We start from the raw sequence: 17,527 nt of genomic DNA on the forward strand, positions 1-17,527 counted from the left end.
ACCACCACCATCACCGCTAGCAGCACCGATAGATCTCCACGAACACCATCAGCAACACCTCCGTCACCACAAGCAACAACATCTACGTCACCACCAGCATCAATTTCCGTCTTCAAAACTTGGGTTTCTCCGTAATAGTTGAGAAAGAGGGTTAAATCCAGATCGTGTTTTTTAAAAAGGGGTTAGTGCATCAAAACCTCTTTAATTCTTCATTTTAATTCGTATCTCTGTATTTTAATCTTGTTTTGATTGAGAGTGATGTTGTTGAATCGATTATCGAAATTAGACTTCACAGAAAATGTATATCGAAGGTCAAATTTACGGTTTCTGTTTTGATTGATTATTTTTTATTAATCTCAACGGTTTGTTCGAATTAAAGTGGGTTTGTTCTGATTTTGAAGTAGAGATGGTAGTATGAAGTTTAATTTTAATTTCGTAGAGAATTACGGTTTATGTTCTTCCCTAAATTAAGAAACTAGGGTTCTTTCTTTTTGATATTGATCTATCTGCAAAATTTAGGGAGAGGGTTTTGATTAAGAAGGATCTGATTGAGAAAAGGATGTTGATGAATTTGAATCTCTGATGAGTTACAAAGAGGGATCTGATTTTAAGTTGAAATAGTGGGAGAGATTGTTATGTTTCTTAACAAATTAGAAGATTGAGTTGCTGCTGCTGTTTGGTGAATGGGTTTTCGACCTAGAAAGATATTTACTGAGATGTAGTATATCAATTGATAGAATTATAGATGTTCTTGAAACTGCAGTTGATAGTTTTGATTATTAGTTTAGGTCATGATAAGTTACAGGGATTATGAAGCTACAAATGTGATGAAGGTGATGGCTTGAGATGTTATGGAGTGAACTAATGATGAGTTATGTTAATGGAGATGAGATAGACATTTAAGTTGTTGATAGAAATGAGTATAAGTATGAAAATTCAAAAAATGGATGTTGTGATCATGGTAGAGCAAGGAAGTTTACCGTATGCAGTTGAGATAGGGATTCAGAAGAATGAGTTAGATTTGAATTTTGCTAGTTCCATAATCGTTACAGATGGAGATAATTAGTTCCACAGTCGTTTGCAACGACAAGACTGGAGTTTTGGTTCACTCGTTGGTTTTCTCCTTCACATCCTTTCAAACGGTAAGGCGGTGGTGGGTTTACATAAATTAGGTATGTCCTATCATATAATTTTGAGGTGGTTCTTATTCAATAATAGTCAATTTACAACTATTCTCATGGAAACTTGGTGTTTATTTCTTCAATTTCTGCAGATATGTCGGCAAAACTCTCACAAACTTTACAAATCAGTGATCTTAATGATTACATCGCACCATCACAAGCTTGCATAGTCTCTCTAAATGGGACTACGACTGCTAAGAAGTAGGAGACAGCCCAGGTGGTGGTGACTTTAGTTTTAATAAGAATTTTATTGATTTCTAGTTGTTATATCAAGTGAATTTTTTTTTTACTAATTCTTGTTTTTGTTTTTAAGAACAAAGTAGTGATTGCACCTTATGTCAAACAATTGGACACGGAACCAGTTAAAATTTCATTGAAGGACTGCTTGGAGTGCAAGTACGGTGTCTATTTTATCCGTATAGCTTGTTTTTTTGTTTTAATCATTTGTGTATAGTCAGTAACATATGAATTGGTATGAAGTAAAGCAAATAGGCTAAGCACCATGGGCATGGGTACACAATTTACACTCACGATGGAGTGATGGGAAATAGCTAGTTACTTACTTAGAGTAATCCCGAAATAAAGAAAAATATAGAAAGATAATCTTATTATGTTAACCTAGGAGAGGGTGGTTTCACGGAGAAAAAGTTGTGTTTATGTCTCCTTTAGTTACAATTAGCTCGTTAATTGCTAGACTTTGGTCGTAAAGAATGAACATTTTTATTTTTGAAAGACATGGTGGAAGGTTGGTTGTTCTTGTTGGTGAATGAGTATGTTGCACCAGTCTAAGGAACAAAGTCATGTTCATGTTTAAGATTTAGTTGTGATGATTTAGGAGCTAAATATGTAACATATTGATTTGTGATGTAGCATAAAGCATGGATCTGTGTTGTCGTGTTGTTGCTTTCTTGGCTAGGGCTACAAGGATGAGAAGAAGATGGTCAATGAAGCAGATGGTGTCGCTGTGGATAGACGGAGGATGAAAGTAGAGCTGTTTTTATGTAGAGCTAAGTTACAGGAGATGATGTTGTAAACTAGAGAAGAAATGAAGCTTAAATGAAGTGCATCTACTGATGAATTATGATGAAACCAATTAGGGTTTCATCTTATTTATGATGAAACCATAATCGGTTTCATCGTATTTATGATGAAACCAAAATCGGTTTCATCTAATTTTTGGTCAGTGGTGGTGGTGGTCGTCGGCGGGTGTTGGCGATGTTGCTGGTTTTAGTCGGTGGTGGTCGGCGGTGGTCGACAATGGTGGTGCTGGCAGTTGATAATATGTGTTGTAGCATAGAGCATGGATCTGTGTTGTTGTGATGTTGTTGTATCCAAGATAACTGCAACATAAGATCCTTGTTGAATTTTTCTTGTAGTTGAATTTTGATGAAACCAATTAGGGTTTCATCTTATTTTATGATGAAACCAAAATCGGCTTCATCGGATTTATGATGAAACCAAAATCGGTTTCATCTAAATTTTGGTTAGTAGTGGTGGTGGTCGGTGGTCGGAGGTGGCGGTGGTGGTCGGTGGTCGGAGGTGGCGGCGGTGGTGGTCGGAGGTGGCGGTGGTGGTCGGTGGCGGCGGTGGCGGTCAGAGGTGGCGGTGGTGGTCGGTGGCGGCGGCAGTGGTGGTCGAAGGTGGCGGCGACGGTCGGAGGTGGTGGCGACGGTGGTTGGCGGTGGCGGTCAGTGGCGGCGACGACGGTGGTGGTCGGTGGCGGTGGTAGAAGGTGGCGTTGCTTGTTGGTGGTGACAATATAATAAGAATTAAAGTGGGGTTGATTTTTGTTTTTGTTAGGGTGATTTAAAGTAAGAGGGTAATATAGACCAATTATATTAAATGGGGTTTTTGTGAACAATTTGTTTTGTTGGAGTTTTTGTGTATGGATAGTGACACCTTTGGGGTTATAACTCGCGGACCGTTTTTTTTGTTGTTGCAATAATCGGTTTACATAAAAATTCCCTTATCCACCGATTATAAATACGGGCATTACTTCGATTGTTTTGCCCATAATTTCTTCGTTTGGTGTCGAAATGATCTCATTCTTTTTGCGTTCAACTCATATTTTCATGCTATGTAATATGGAGATAACAAATGCTAGGGATCAATTGAGTAACCAATTTCGATGAGAGTCGCTTTCCCACTCAAAACTGGATTTTTATCAAGTTTTTACCAAAACCTAATCAACTTCGCCATGAATCTGGCCAGTTTCAGCGGCTAATTCTTCGTTTCGCCGTCCCTATAACACCAATTAGATCGTTGATTGGTTATTATTTATGATATCCCTCTTTTATTCATGATTGTTTCTTCTTGTTGTTGTGTTGTGTTTTTTGGTATTCAAAACAGGTATTTCGGCTCGGTTTACATTGATCTTTCTAATCAGAACCTGGTTTGGCTGCAATAGCTGATGAACTCTTTCACGATGTCAGGTAACCATTCTATCACAAGGTCTATATTTACATTCAAGCACCTCTCCATAGAGGTAAAAACTAGGGTTCAAGTTGTTAATTGTGTTCGACCTTTATTTGAATCCTTTCAATTCAAAGTTTCACCTGATCAATTGCTGAAAAATTTAGAGGCCGTTTCTAGTTCTTGAATCCCTAGCAGAATCAATTGCCGACAAAAAAATAAATATCAGATCTCATATTACCATAACATAGTTCTAAAATCCCACCTCCATTACATCTCTCTATTTATCGTTCTCCAAGTCCTTTTCGTATCTGTCTGTTGTGTAAACTTTATTCTCTTGTTCTGAAACCTGTTCATTACCATTGCCAAAATATAGTATGGTGTAATCTCTTTTTTTAATCCATTTCTAAATTCTTTGAACCTGAACCTGGAAAGAAGACCTTCCTCTTCATCCCCATCAGAATTTTTCAAGTTGTAGCAGTTTGATCTGGCGTTTTTGTAGTATTGGTGGTTCCTATCTCTTGTAGTCTTCATCTTTTTTCTTGGGTTTTTCGCCTTGGTTATTAAGATGGATGGTTCAGGTTGTGGTTTATTTATCATAATTTTTGGTTTCAGTTTCTTGGTAAGGTTTGAGTTTGTTTCTCGTGAATAAGTTTGTGTGTTAAAGGAGGAAACGAGATTTGTATGGAGAGTGTATTTTTATGATGAAGTTTTGGGACCAATCCTATAATCTTTCTTGATATGATGTATTATGCATTGAAGCCTATGAGATGATTATGCTCATGTATGATTCAGAGGAGTTCTTATCTCAATAGAAGAAATTCGCCTTAAGTATTTTTATTTTCCAATGAGCCATGTGCTGAAGATTTGGCGTCGTCAAGTTCAAATCCAGATTTGCTAATCAGCTTCTTTCGTGCGTCAGTGACACAATTTGCGGCAAAGCCGCTATCGGTACCTCCTCAATGTCGGTTTCCAATGGAATTTGAGTCAGACATCTAACAGGAAAACCATTTTTGTTTCTCACAGCAAGCAGCGCAGATAAATCAAACAGTCATTATCTCCTCCTGGAATATGAAAACCATGAAGTTGTTACAGATTTTTGGTATCACAAGAGCAATCACCAAATCCTAATTGGTGGGCTAAGGGGCCGGTGGAACGTCCACCTTCTTGCTCACTCTTTGAATATTTTTGTGTCTTCTTTTATTCTGTAACTTTTATATTAAGTTTTGTTTTTGTGTCCTTAGGTTAGTGACTTGTTTTCATTCTAATCCTTGTTTCTTAGCTAATGTTGAGAGTCATTTTTTTCTTTTATATACAGTTCGAGTGTGATAGTTTTATTAGTCTATCGTTCAAGCCGGAAAAACAAAGGAGTACATGGTTATCACTCGGGAGCTCACCGCAGTTTCAAGATACAAAGACATGACTAACAACTTCAATCAATTGCATCGAACACCTCTACCACCACCTAAGTTCTTCTGGGCATTGCCGTGTCTATCAAAAATACAGCTTTTCTTGTGGAAAGCATTGACCGAAGAACTTTCGACCTTCGAAACCAAATTCACCTTCAATGCAACTCCGATCTGAAGACTGCTATTCTTCTCCAATATCATGTTACTGGAGATTCATGGCTTACCAATCTTATTGTAATTGATGAATTTGGGGTATTATACACCCTCGTGTAATAGTCCCTTAGTACTTTAATAAATTTCATGCTTCAAAAGAAAAAAAAAATTGGGTTTGTGCTAAAATTAAACATGGTTAATGAATTGGTTAATATTGGCATTAACGTATACTGATTATTGTTGGTGTTCATCAAATACGAAGAACATCAACCCTAAATCGGTTGATGTGTGAGTACCATATGAACTGATTTTGGGCGATGTTCTTCGTGTTTGATGAACATCAACAACAATAGGTATACGTTAATGCTTATGTCAACCATGGTAAACTAAATTTTTGATGTTGGTAGAATAGGATAGCAGTTGGCGAACCCGTAGTGAACTGAATTTTTAATGTTGGTAGAATAGGCTAGCAGTTGACGTACTCGGTTCATGATCCGTAGCTCCTGACTCGTGAACTTTATCCTTATGGTTCACGAACTGTTTCACCAATGGTCCCAGTAGAATTTAGCAGATGCTCAAAGCCTTATTTTATAAATATGTTTATATTTCTATGACTCTCTTAAACACTTCTAATACATCATTGATCACTGAAATACTTATGTTTGAAAGGAATATTTGCCAAAATCAGACGGTCATTATACACGGTTCCGTAATCGGACCATAGTGTATATTCTTCTATTGTATTTTCAAGACAGTTTCTCACATGCTTACTTGAAACCCTAATCAGAGTTTCATGTAAACAGAGAAAGTGCTTGCTTGGTTGTCAAGTTTTTTTAGCTTGAATTCTAAGCAACCCGCGGTCTTGAAAAAATATAAACAGAGATGCTTTTTTAACTGGGAAATTCAATCCCTGACACTTTGTGTCCTATTTGATTTCTAGAGTCGTCCTTTATTGACCTACGTTTCCTTTGAGAAACATAATTAGGTCAACGACTGAAAGACATAGCTTTGGGGGATCGTGAAGCCAGGTCTGAATATCTTTACCTTGATAGTTCGTGTATCCTAATCTTGCTTTTCTTTTATCGAGGTTCTCGTAATATCTTTCAGTCAAGTTATATATAAATCGCAAAGTTTTCTTCGTCCCAGACTTTGTGATTCCTCAAGATAGATATCTGAAAACTATTTTTAATTGATAAATTGAAGAGTGTTCTTGAGAGATGGTAAAAGATCCAGTCTTCTCATCTAAGTGAGTGTAAGTGTTCCGGATTGTGAGGTTTGTTATCTTTATTTATTGCAAGCAGATTTCCAAGCCTTGATATTTGATCTGAAGGGAAATGAAATAAGATTATCTGTTAGAGGCAGATTGGTATCAAAAGTATTCACTTGGGTTGAAGCAACTCTTAGGCTGTAAAGGACGCCTGCTAAGGGAGTCATTTGCGTAGAGCCTTGCGAGGTTCAAGAAACTTAAGGAGCGCGACTGTAACTGAATCACTTGGGGGGTGGATTCAGTCTCAACTGCATTCCATTCCGAAGTCTGATAGTAGGCTAGTATTTGTAGCGGATTAATACAGTTTGGTGTTCAAAATATGGACGAGATCTCGAGGTTTTTCTAAAGTTGCGGGTTTCCTCCTTAACAAAACTTCTGATATCTTGTGTTTTTCCTTTTCCGTAGTATATTGTCTATCTTTATAATTGGATTTATGCGAGTAGTATGTATTCAATCTTAGTGGATACGTCTATCTAATTATGATCGATTACGAGACTTGTTTCTTATAGAATTCGTTTCTTGAAAGATAGATAACACGTTTATTACTTGGGAGAATTCTGATTTGATCATTTGGATATGACTAGATTGATCATATGGATATCGATTTTTGGTATCGTCCAAGTATTCTTATTAACAATCAGGTTCACGGACTCCTTTGTATATTCATACTGATTGAGAAGAAATATGGATATAAGCTCCATATACATATACTCAAGGATCATTAAGTTGGTATGCTTAAAATTGTATTGAGTTTTATCCATATAGGTTGTCGAACGATCTTGGGATCCAAACTCTAATATTCAAATTTCTAGGACCCAAACATAAAATTGATCAGAAAGTTGGGACCCAAAGTCAAAGTATCCTCTCTCTTTTTCTTAATATCGACAACATGATTAAATCTAATTGAATCCAAGCATACGTTTCTTTTCAGCAGATTACATGATAGTTCTCATGGATCCTGCATCCCATGCTTGCTTAGGCGACGGAGACATGAGAACACACAATATATTATCCAAGTGTCAATGTTTAATTTTTTATTTATGTATTGATGTATTTTTTGTTTTTTAAGATTGCAACTACAATAAAAAAAATGAAACTAAAATTAACATGGCTATGAGAGAAGGACTTTACGACTTGATTCTTTACTACATGTATCGTCCTGGTGTCATAAACTTCAATAAATTTACATCATTTGCTGATTTTTGCACTTGTACATAAATCTTCAACTTGGATATAGAATTCTGCTCATTATATATTGTTTCACTTTATATATAAAATTTTGCTCTTCATTGTACCATTGCGTTTGTAAACCTTGAACATCTTCAACCTTCTTCGTAGATTTTAATATCACTTGTTTGTTAATGATGATAATGTGTTCCTACGAACCTATTGTTGACGAGAGAGAATGGTGCTAACTGAAAATCAAAATACAATAAAGAGGTTTTCATCTTTAAATGTCACCCTTGTGATTGACAAAATTAGCACTCAAGAGATCAAAAATAGTGCTGAAAATCGGTGCGAAGTTGGGTAACTCACCATTCTACCCAGAATTAGCGTGGGGTGACATACACTCTAAAATGACAATTTATTCATCTACAAAGAGTTGAAGGTCGGTGTCTCGCTTAATGTAAACATGGGTAGTGTCAACTAATTATTGATCAACAACTCTAACACTAAATATCTTTTTGCACCTAATTTGTCACCGGTATGATTAAATCTTTAACACTCTAACATTCCACACTCTAACAAGTAAGAAACCCGAATGTTGTTCTCCAACAATTACAAGTTATGTTATCTTGGTTAGAAATCCATATTTAAACTTAGCTAGAAGTATACTAGTGACTTTAAAATCCCTACAAGGTTTTATGAAAATATTTACAAACATTTTGAAACAATTCTATTCAAAAGGCAAAAAACTTTGTATGCAAAATATCCAAATACTCCCCACACTTAAACTCTACATTGTCCTCAATGTAATTGACTCATCTGAAACCAAGGTGGGAAATCCTAATATGATATGTAAAAGAAGAAAAACAAAAACAAAAAGGATAAAAAATACAAAACCAATGAGTTGTCTCCCAATCATCGTTTAGTTTAACGTCCCCAGCCTGAAATTCTTGTTATCGTCCATATACCAACATTCTGAAAATATGGTAGTCCACCCAGACAACAATCTGTAATTGTAGTAACAACTTCACAAAAATTTTATCACAAGATATAAATGTTGAAGCTATCACTTTATTGAAGTTTTCTCCACACTTAGTCATTTCTATACTTAGAAGCATATAGAGAACATAATGCATGGGAACTTCAAAGGGTTCCTCTCGATGAATCTGCACAATGCTAGAATCAAACACATCAATGGTGGATACTTAGAAGCAAAACAATCTGTTAAAACTTAGGAAGCACACATCTCCAATTCTAAGTGAAGTATTTTCCTAAAAGTTGGGTTAACAACTCTTTGGGAAGCTACTTTGATTAGAGTAAAAATATAAATAGATATATAATTATGTCAATGATTAACTAAACCTTATACGAGATCCTCATATCCAGTAAATTAATCACCTTGAGTATATCGTGGTCCTATACCAAACCTTTAATTTCTGCTTAAACCAAAACCTCATCATCATTATATTCCTTATAAACATCAATTAGGTCTTCCACGAAATCAATCAATTTGGTTTCATTCTCAATCTCCGTCTTATCATCCGAATCGGGCCACTCTGCAAAATTTTCTTCATTGCAAATCCTAAGATCTTTGTTTCAGTATGTTACACCAGTTATAAAAATAGATATGCCATACCACGCCTCCTCGTTTTGAATATGTGAATGATCATTATTACGATCAGGAGTTGGTGTAGCTACATCTTTGTTACAGAGAATTTCAATAGGTTCCTCATCTTCAAAATATTTGTTATCGTCCTTAGGAATTTCAGAATTACTCTGGTTTTGAGGCCGAACTTCTTCCTCATTCATACGTTCACTAAGTTGAGCAATTTGTATTTTTAACCTTTCCATGTTCCTTCGAATTTCTTGGTGTGATTCATCATATATTCGTTGAATTTGTTGAGTTTCCATATTCCTAAAATTATTGCTTTTGAATGACAGGTATTGATCACCAAATTTCTCAATCTCATGGATCAGACTATTGTTATTCGATTTCAGAATCAGTCGATCCAGGAGTTCGAATGGTAAAGACCTATAACCAAATTTAAAATCATAGACTAATTGGAAACATTCATATTTGTACCTCTAACTGAGAATCTTTGCAGCTAATGGTTCCTTCGGAATACCAAAAATTCTACGAGAACTCATATTTCTGGTAGAATCAGAAGATATACCCATGTATAGGATGGAGATATTATTGGAATAATTCTGAGGGGAAAATTTATTGTGGGGCTTTTGAACATTCATTGTCCGACGGATGATTGCAAGATACAATGGGTCCAAGGTAAGAGTTGGATAGCCAAATATACTGAGCTTGATTCATATGCCTTTAGAGTTCATATGTTAGGTGCATTTCAGATATAGTTCACAGATAACTTTTACACCTGACTTCAATCCCTGAATTCATCCATTTGTTAATTAGGTTTTTAAGTTAACAAGATTCTTTTATAGAAGAGCACTGGCCTGCCAGTATTCAACTATTTATTGATAGCAATACTCAGTGGATTGAAATTATGCGATAAGAATAGACAGGTGATTGTAACTCAACACTGACATGATTAGCAGTGTTATGTAGTTCATGATATTCAACGAGTTAAAGGTTGAGATAATTATAATGGTTACCCGAATCAAATGGGGTGTTTCCTTTATGTGGTTTTACTAAGCCAACTGTAACTTTTACTGAAGAGCAAAAATATTTTTTTGTTCGTTTTTTAGTTCCATTATTACGAACCAAAGGGAGGTTTCTTGGAATTTTTTGTAGGATGCATGTATGTTTTATGCTGCGAGCTTCTAATTAATTAAATGTGAACTTCTTTTAAGTTTCATAACTATCTTTAATTGATTGAATGTAAACTTAGAGTTTCTTAAAAGGCGGTGAAAGGTTTTGCACCAAGAAAAATATTGCAACCTTTTCAGTCACCATGAAAGCAACATATTCTTGAATAATAATAGGATAATAATAAAAGGCGATATTGATATGCATATTTTCAAAGTAAACATTGACCGATAATTTTTGCTCAGCTCAGAAGAGGCTAGGCTTAGATCAAAAAGCTGCAACATATTAGCACAGCACATACCAAAAGAAAAGATAACTATATTGTATAAGTATAAACCAGCAAGCATAGTTCATGGTTGGTTGAAGGTTAATCAGTAACGTGATTTAACTAATACATCATTTGACTTCCTAATTTTATTGTAATGATATCAAAGCTCATTTGATCTTTATCTTTATGAATTGACTCACATTATTGAGACCCCAAATTTTCTCATGTTATGCTTTCTTAGTTTTCTTCTTTGAAAGCCCAAACATAGGATATAGAAAATTGTTAGCGGGCACATGCATGGCTTTTGGCTTCTCACATATTCTACACCAACGCGCGGATTTCCATATTATTCAAATCAGAAATACGACGACATAATTTCATTAAACAAAGCAAAATAACCCCGTGAAATAGCCCATGCCATTTCGGCAGGGGTCATTCCCTTGTGAGAACCGATATGATAGGATGGGATAGATATCGATAGACGATAGGGAGAACCATGGTTCACACTCAGTATTATCACCTACTCCACATCAAATAATCAAAATTTGAATCGAACGGTTAGCAAATATGGGTATATGCAATCAATTAACTAACTACCCACTGGAGTGGTCATTTTACGCTTATGGATAATTGATTGAGTAACATAAACAAGGACACTCATCCCAAATCAGAATTTATGGTATTTTTGGGAAAATTTATTGCATTAAGTACTGCGTTCGGAATGTTCAAATATTTTGTGGGACAAATATGGAGATTTTTCTCTGGTGAAGTTACCAACGGAGGAGTTTCAGAAGTGGTACAAGATGTCCAAAGTTCTCGTGCAGAAGCAGAAAAGGTGGAGGGTGTCCAAGGCTCTTTGAAGTCAGATGATGGAGTAAACAAGTCTCACGTTGAATTAGAAAAGAATGTGGAAGAGTCTTCGAAGTCAATTGGCGAATTAAACAAGTCAGTGAATGACACCAAAAAAGTTTTGACAAACCAGACTCATAATCCTCCTAATATTAGGTGGCCTTTCGACCCCAATTCTCATAATATTAGGAAGTTTCTCGACTCTCTCCGTAAGTGAACTGCTACATAGATTAGTTTGTTTCAACTATTTTGTAAGCGAGACTACTTAGTCGGGTAGGATCTTACTCTTAGTAATGTGAGTTTACTATTAGGTGAAGTGTTCATTGGAACCTATAATATAAGTTGCATGTAGTGTGAGGTTATAAATATCCCTACTTAACTTATTTTTTACTTTTGACCTATTAATGCTCATATAATCTAAATATTAGAATCCTTATTCCAAGTTAAGTAGCGTTTTTTAAGAGTTTCAATGGAATCTTATTGATGTGACGAGCGATGAAGAAGACTGACTACTTTGATCGAGAAAGAGGTAAGTTTTCAACCTTTTGATTTTTATTTGTTCACTTCAGTCTTATTATGCGTTGATCACTTGGACTATTGTTTGAGGTGTGTCTAGAGTAGTATCAACTAACTCCTTTAAGTCATGACAACAACAATGGTTTTTTAGTTAATTCAAGAAAGATGTGGAATAAAGAGATACATCGACTGCCTAGGTAGTACAAAACTTTATACTCTTGCTTCTGTCGATCACCCATGCTTATGGATTTTCCTCCCCATGATGAAAAGCCAATAGTTATTTGTTTTAGTCATACTCGCATTCCTAGTAAAAGTTTCATGCTCATCAGGGATGTTCTTGATAATCGAGTAGAACAACTTCTATATCTCGACTTGCCTAGTTGTTGCTTTAAATGTGTAGTATACATTATTCATGGAATCAACAAAGTACTTTTTATCAGATGTCCAGGGTTTGGAAATCGATTCTATAGGTATACTACCCATGTTGTGAAATACAAGAAAACATATTTATCAGGAAGTATAATCGTGAAGAAAGCTTTACTGCAAATCACTTATTTTAAACACAAAACAGTCAACCTGTATTTATTGTCTTCTCATGTATATATATGTTTGGAAGTAACCTGATTCCTCTTACAATTTGTGTGCACATGTATCAAACATATTTCTTCCTCTTAGAATTTTGTGAAAAAGAATGTATCTAGTCTCACTGCTGCATTGGAACTTAGCTCAGTTAATATATCATCGCGAGTACTTCTTACCTTTGCCCCTTGTCTAATACTTACTTATCCTTGCATTGATTGAACTAAATATCATGTTTTTGCATGATGTATTAGTCTCATTCATCTCATGTGTGCAAACATTCATCGACCGAACTTTTGAGCTTGTGAGCATCCTAGCTAGCAACCGAATTGTTGTACAAAATATTTGTTCTTATTTATGACGGTTGACGAGCTTTAGATAAATTTGACAACATAGTACATTATGTGATTTTTATCACTATGTATTAACAGACTGCGATATAATATTTCAAAATCCGATCTTAACAAATGGTCAGTGATATTCATGAGGAACTAGATTGTATTTTTCAAATCTGTTGCATAATTGGGTAACATGCTGTTTTTATTGTAATCTTGGCAGAAGTTTAGTGTAAACAAGATGTAAGAATAGCATTGAAATGCGATAGTATAAAGTAGTGTTGGTGGATTTGTAGCCATGTACATATAAGCGCATGAAGTTGATGAGTGAAGTTATCAAATTTTAGGACCACTTAGAGCATTTTAACCACCATTGCTCTTATATCCACATAATGAAGTTATATGCATTCACAATTTTCTTGTCATCCATTTGTCATCAAAAAATATGACAACAAATCAAGATAAAAATCATGCAATTTTGTTTTCCATTTTTTTTTATGATTTTATTTTGAGTTCTCATTAATTGGGTCGCACACATATTCTTTAATTACCTTAACGTTTTAATACACGATGTGAACGATTATAGCTTTCAATTACTTAGCGTGTTCAATTACTAAATGTGTATTAGTTGCCTTCAATACGAGTACAAGTTGTCTCCATAATATGCTCTAAGGAAGTCCAATTAGTCCTCGACAGAAGGTTCTCGATTTGTTAGCCGCTGGGATATTGATGCACATCATTTATGGGTCTTGTATTGTTGCTATTTCGACTTAACTGTTACTACTATGAATTTCTTCCAAAGTTACCATGTGATGTTATTGGGTGCATAATTATACAGTTTGGGTAGTTATTTTTTGTTTATTATTGGACGTATACATATTGTGTGCCATGGCAGTGGCACCACAACCCCGGAACAAGTCTTCACAGCAGCCGAGTCTTCACATCGACCTTCCGAGTCTTGTGTTTTTGTTGTAACTTTCCTATATTTCAGTCACAGTTCGTTTTAGACTAGGAAACATATCTTGTAGATATTCTGTTTTAGGTATGTATCTATATATATCGTATGTAAAGGATTGGCTAATCAATGAAAAGAATATATTCTCAAAATAGATTTTAAGATGGTATCCTTGTAGATCCTAGGAAACACATTCTTCCGCTTCATCTCTACTGCCGTCTCTCTAGTTTTATTTCTTTTCATCATGTCTAGCTCCAACCAATCTTCTCCCAACTCTCCTGTGCATGATAATATTCCATCACATAACAATGAAACTTTGCTCAATTATTCCACTCATCCTAGAACTTTAGATCCTTATATCATCCATCCTAGTGATAACCCTGCAACCATTCTTTCTTCTCCTCCTTTACAAGGGGACAATTACGGTTCCTGGGTTAGGGGCATTACCAAATCTCTGAATGCCAAAGGGAAGCTAGGATTTGTTGATGGCTCGCTTCCTCCTCCAACAGATCCGTTACAGTTCCAATGCTGGAAGAGATGCGGTGATCTCGTGGGCAGTTGGCTCCTGAACTCTTGCCAACCAGATATCAGGGCTAGCTGCTTGTATGCTGCCAACTCTCATGCTATCTGGAAAGATCTGCAAATCAGGTTTTGTGTCTCCAATGCTCCTATTGTGTTTCGTTTAAAATCTTCAATTGCTTCAATCAAACAGGAGTCAATGCATGTATCTCTTTACTATACAAAGATCAAAACTCTTTGGGATCAATATGACTCCCTGGTTGCTTCTACGGAGGCATGTATATGTGGTGCTGGCAAGCACATGATTGAGCGACTCGAACGAGAACGTGCCATGGAATTTCTGCAGGGATTGCACGACAGGTTCTCCAACCTTCGTAGTCAGATACTCACCATGGACCCTTTTCCCAGTGCTCTTCGCATCTTCAATCTAGTCCAGCAGGAGGAGGAACAGCAGCATATTACTCATACTCCTCTGCCAATTGTTGACGCTGCTGCTCTTGCTTCATCTCGACAGTTCAACTCCAGTTCTCGTCTGCCATCTAACCAAAACAAGCGTCAGCGCCCCTTCTGCGACTATTGCAACAAGCTGGGACATGTTCGCGATAAGTGCTTCAGGCTTCATGGTTTTCCCCCTGCCACCAGTTCTTCACAGCAGCTTTCGGCAAATGCGCCTCTGCACATGACTGCTGCTTCCACAACTCTGTCCGCTGACCCATCTGCTGCACCACATGCTCTTCCTTCCTTGTCTGCTGACCAATATGCCCGTCTCTTGGCCTTGATCAACCCTGCGCCTGAACCTCCGCAGCAAGATGCTCGTGCCAACTTTGCTGGTAAGCTTCTCTCCACCTCTTTTGTTGATCCATGGTTTGTGGACAGTGGGGCCACGCACCATATCTGCAACTCACTGCATTACTTCACCTCTTATATGCCTGTTCAATCATCTATTCTCATGCAACTCCCGGATGGCTCATTCTCTGTGGTTAAACATATTGGAGAAGTTGTTTTTTCGCCTACTCTAAAATTGTCGAATGTACATCACATTCCTAATTTCAAGTTCAATCTCATCTCTGTGAGTCAATTAACTCGCCAAACTAATTGCATTGCTTATTTCTTTGAAAATGTTTGTTTCTTTCAGGACCGTGTCACGAGAGCAGTGATTGGTCGGGGTGATTTTATCTCTGGCTTATATCATCTCCAAGCCCATCCGCAACAGTCTTTCAATAGAATCTTATGTAATAAAACTACTGCCGATGTTTGGCACTGCAGACTAGGTCATCCTAGTCTTGATCGTTTTAAATTGCTTTGTCGTACTTTTCCCTATATTAAATCTAGTTCTAATCACTTTTGTGATGTCTGTCCATTGGCTAAACAAAGCCGTTTGTCTTTTAATAAAAATTCAGTGTCTTCAAAACGATGTTTTGAACTTATTCATTGTGATATCTGGGGTCCTTTTATGACACCTTCCCTCACTGGTGCAAAGTATTTTTTAACCATAGTTGATGACTTTTCCCGCTGTACGTGGGTTTATCTCATGCACCTCAAGAGTGAAACTTTTAAATTTCTCACATATTTTTTTAATTTTGTTATTACTCAATATTCTCACAAAATAGATACAATATCCACTGGTAATTCCATTCCATTTCTTTCCATATTGCAAAGAGTACAATCCGATAATGGCTCTGAGTTATTATCTCAAGACATGCAATCCTGGTTTAAATCCCATGGCATTCATCATCAACGCAGTTGTGTTTCCACCCCTCAACAAAATGGTGTTGTGGAACGCAAACATCGTCATCTTCTCAGCATAGCTCGTGCTCTTCGTTTTCAATCGCATTTACCACTCACTTATTGGGGAGAATGTTTACTCACGGCGTGTTATCTTATTAATAAAATGCCAACCCCCATTTTGAAGCATAAAACTCCTCATGAAGTTCTTCTCGGTGTTGTCCCTAATTATCGTCATCTACGTGTTTTTGGTTGTCTATGTTATGCTCGAAACACAAAGATTCATTCTAAATTTGACTCACGGGCTAAGCCTGGTGTTTTCTTGGGGTATCCTCATAACCACAAGGGTTACATCATTTTGGATATCTCCACAAAAACAACTTATGTATCTAGAGATGTTGTCTTTCATGAGCATTTGTTTCCCTTCAAAGATGCTAAATTCACTTCTGATATTGTACTTTCCCCTTCTACAGATACTGATTTTTTCTATGAAGACTCAATATCTGTTCCTCCTTCTCATTCTGTCATTGATACTCACTCTCCTAATTTATCTTCTTTGCCAGTTGCTGACTCGACTTCTTCTCCGCCTACTCTGAATGATCATAATTCACATGCAACTGACCCTCCTCTTGTGTCTCCCTCTCCGGACATCTCCTTTAATGAAATAACTCCTCCTAGTGATACTAATTTACGCAGGTCACATAGAACACATACTCGTCCATCTCATCTGAAGGATTATGTTTGCTCTGTTTCTAAAGGTATGTCTAATTCTCTGTATCCTCTTACCAATTACATTTTTTTTGATAAATTTACTTCGCAGCATCGTGCTTTTCTCTCTTCGGTTATTTCTAATGATGAACCACGCTCTTTTACGGAAGCTATTAAACATCCAGAATGGCGTGATGCCATCGTAAAAGAGTATACTGCTTTACTTGATAACGATACTTTTACTATGACCACTCTTCCACCTGGAAAATCTGTTATTGGTTGTAAATGGGTATTCAAGATTAAATACAAGCCGAATGGTGATATTGATCGTCGTAAGGCGCGTCTTGTTGCCAAAGGATACACACAACAGGAAGGTATTGACTATCATGACACTTTTGCCCCTGTTGCTAAATTAGTTATTGTCCGTGTTTTATTATCTGTAGCTGCAATTTTTAATTGGCCTCTTCATCAACTCGATGTCAATAATGCCTTTTTACAAGGGGATCTTCATGAAGAAATATATATGAAACTTCCTCCTGGTTTTCAAACAAAGGGTGACACTCGTGTTTATAAACTCAATAAATCTCTATATGGTCTTAAGCAAGCGTCTCGTCAATGGTTTGCTAAATTTTCTACTGCTTTACTGGAGGAAGGTTTTATCCAGTCTCGTGCTGATTATTCACTTTTTATTTTTCATTCTGACGCCAT

General features: G+C 36.5%; 1 long non-coding RNA gene across 1 annotated transcript; it reads left to right on the top strand.

Moving 5' to 3' along the window:
* The first annotated feature begins 3,182 nt into the window (after positions 1 to 3,182).
* On the top strand, positions 3,183 to 5,324 carry LOC113313685. The gene is made up of 2 exons (XR_003341990.1): positions 3,183 to 3,613; positions 4,912 to 5,324. It is a non-coding gene; the product is annotated as an uncharacterized LOC113313685 (long non-coding RNA).
* Positions 5,325 to 17,527: the final 12,203 nt, after the last annotated feature.

The sequence above is a fragment of the Papaver somniferum genome, chromosome 9 (genome assembly GCF_003573695.1).
Source record: "Papaver somniferum cultivar HN1 chromosome 9, ASM357369v1, whole genome shotgun sequence".
In the NCBI taxonomy this organism is placed as follows: Eukaryota; Viridiplantae; Streptophyta; class Magnoliopsida; order Ranunculales; family Papaveraceae; genus Papaver; species Papaver somniferum.